Source organism: Triticum aestivum, chromosome 5D (genome assembly GCF_018294505.1).
Source record: "Triticum aestivum cultivar Chinese Spring chromosome 5D, IWGSC CS RefSeq v2.1, whole genome shotgun sequence".
NCBI lineage: Eukaryota > Viridiplantae > Streptophyta > Magnoliopsida > Poales > Poaceae > Triticum > Triticum aestivum.
The window spans coordinates 144,166,667-144,170,037 of NC_057808.1; positions in this window are offsets into that span (position 1 = coordinate 144,166,667).

Genomic DNA, 3,371 nt, shown 5'->3' on the forward strand with positions numbered 1-3,371 from the left:
CAAAATTATTCGTACAAGCTTATAGAGCTAGTTCAACTCTAGTGTAAAATTATTTTTACAAGCTTATAAAGCTAGGTCAACTCTAATGTAAAATTATTTGTACTAGGCTATAGAGCTAGTTCAACTCTAGTGTAAAATTATTTGTACGGCTATAGAGCTAGTTCACCTCTAGTGTAAAATTCTTTCGACAAGCTGATAGAGCTAGTTCAACTCCAGTGTAAAAATATTTGTACTAGTCTATAGAGCTAGTTCAACTCTAGTGTAAAATTATTTATACTAGGCTATAGAGCTAGTTAAACTCTTGTGTAAAAATATTTGTACTAGGCTATAGAGCTAGTTCAACTCTAGTGTAAAATTATTTGAACTAGCTTATAGAGCGAGTTCAACTCTATTGTGAAATTATTTTTACAAGCTTATAGAGCTAGTTCAACTCTAGTGTAAAATTATTTGTACTAGGCTATAGAGCTAGTTTAACGCTAGTGTAAAACTATTTGTACTAGGCTATAGAGCTAGTTTAACGGTACTGTAAAATTATTTGTACTAGGCTATAGAGCTAGTTCAACTCTACTGTAAAATTATATGATCTAGCTCTTAGAGCTAGTTCAACTCTATTGCAAAAAAATTTGTACTACGCTATAGAGCTAGTTCAACACTTGTGTAAAATTATTCGTACAAGCTTATAGAGCTAGTTCAACTCTAGTGTAAAAATATTTGTACTAGGCTATAGAGCGAGTTCAACTCTAGTGTAAATTTAGTTGAACTAGCTTATAGAGCTAGTTCAACTCTAGTGCAAAATTATTCGTACAAGCTTATAGAGCTAGTTCAACTCTAGTGTGCAATTATTTGTACTAGGCTATAGAGCTACTTCAACTCTAGTGTAAAATTATTTGTACTAGGCTAAAGAGCTAGTTCAACTCTAGTGTAAAATTATTAGAACTAGCTTATAGAGCTAGTTCAACTCCAGTATAAAATTATTTGTACTAGGCAATAGAGCTAGTTCAACTCGTGTGTAAAATTATTTGAACTAGCTTATAGAGCTAGTTCAGCTATAGTGTAAATTTATTTGTACTAGGCTATAGAGCTAGACAACTCTAGAGTAAAATTATTTGAACTAGCTAATAGAGGAAGTTCATCTCTTCTGTAAAATTATTTTAACAAGGCTATAGAGCTAGTTCGAATCTAGGGTGAAATTATTTGAACTAGCTTATAGAGCGAGTTCAACTCTAGTGTGAAATTATTTTTTCAAGTTTATAGAGCTAGTTCAACTCTAGTGTAAAAATATTTGTACTAAGCTATATAGCTAGTTCCACTCTAGTGTAAAATTATTTGAACTAGCTTATAGAGCTAGTTCAACTCTAGTGGAAAATTATTTGTACTAGGCTATAGAGCTAGTTAAACTCTAGTGTAAAAATATTTGTACTAGGCTATAGAGCTAGTTCAACTCTAGTGTAAAATTATTTTTACAAGCTTATAAAGCTAGGTCAACTCTACTGTAAAATTATTTGCACTAGGCTATAGAGCTAGTTCAACTCTAGTGTAAAATTATTTGTACTAGGCTATAGAGCTAGTTCAACTCCAGTGTAAAATTATTTGTACTTGGCTATAGAGCTAGTTAAACTCCAGTGTAAAAATATTTGTTCTAGGCTATAAAGCTAGTTCAACACTATTGTAAAATTATTTGAACTAGCTTATAGAGCGAGTTCTACTCTAGTGTGAAATTATTTTTACAAGCTTATAGAGCTAGTTCAACTCTAGTGTAAAATTATTTGTACTAGGCTATAGAGTTTGTTCAACTCTAGTGTAAAATTATTTGAACTAGCTTATAGATCTACTTCAACTCTAGTGTAAAATTATTTGTACTAGGCTATAGAGCTAGTTCAACTCTAGTGTAAAATTATTTCAACAAGCTGATAGAGCTAGTTCAACTCTAGTGTAAAAATATTTGTACTAGTCTATAGAGCTAGTTCAACTCTAGTGTAAAAATATTTGTACTAGTCTATAGAGCTAGTTCAACTCTAGTGTAAAATTATTTGTACTAGGCTATAGAGCTAGTTAAACTCTAGTGTAAAAATATTTGTACTAGGCTATAGAGCTAGTTCAACTCTAGTGTAAAGTTATTTGAACTAGCTTATAGAGCGAGTTCAACTCTAGTGTGAAATTATTTTTACAAGCTTATAGAGCTGGTTCAACTCTAGTGTAAAAATATTTGTACTAGGCTATAGATCTAGTTCAACTCTAGTGTAAATATATTTGAACTAGCTCATAGAGCTTGTTCCACTCTAGTGTAAAATATTTTGTACTAGGCTATAGAGCTAGTTCAACTCTAGTGTAAAATTATTTGAACTAGCTTACAGAGCTAGTTCAACTCTAGTGTAATATTATTTGTACTAGGCTATAAAGCTAGTTTAACGCTAGTGTAAAACTATTTGTACTAGGCTATAGAGCTAGTTCAACTCTACTGTAAAATTATATGATCTAGCTTTTAGAGCTAGTTCAACTCTATTGCAAAAAAATTTGTACTACGCTATAGAGCTAGTTCAACACTTGTGTAAAATTATTCGTACATGCTTATAGAGCTAGTTCAACTCTAGTGTAAAAATATTTGTACTAGGCTATAGAGTGAGTTCAACTCTAGTGTAAATTTAGTTGAACTAGCTTATAGAGCTAGCTCAACTCTAGTGCAAAATTATTCGTACAAGCTTATAGAGCTAGTTCAACTCTAGTGTGCAATTATTTGTACTAGGCTATAGAGCTACTTCAACTCTAGTGTAAAATTATTTGTACTAGGCTAAAGAGCTAGTTCAACTCTAGTGTAAAATTATTAGAACTAGCTTATAGAGCTAGTTCAACTCCAGTATAAAATTATTTGTACTAGGCAATAGAGCTAGTTCAACTCGTGTGTAAAATTATTTGAACTAGCTTATAGAGCTAGTTCAGCTATAGTGTAAATTTATTTGTACTAGGCTATAGAGCTAGACAACTCTAGAGTAAAATTATTTGAACTAGCTAATAGAGGAAGTTCATCTCTTCTGTAAAATTATTTTAACAAGGCTATAGAGCTAGTTCGAATCTAGGGTGAAATTATTTGAACTAGCTTATAGAGCGAGTTCAACTCTAGTGTGAAATTATTTTTTCAAGTTTATAGAGCTAGTTCAACTCTAGTGTAAAAATATTTGTACTAAGCTATATAGCTAGTTCCACTCTAGTGTAAAATTATTTGAACTAGCTTATAGAGCTAGTTCAACTCTAGTGGAAAATTATTTGTACTAGGCTATAGAGCTAGTTAAACTCTAGTGTAAAAATATTTGTACTAGGCTATAGAGCTAGTTCAACTCTAGTGTAAAATTATTTTTACAAGCTTATAAAGCTAG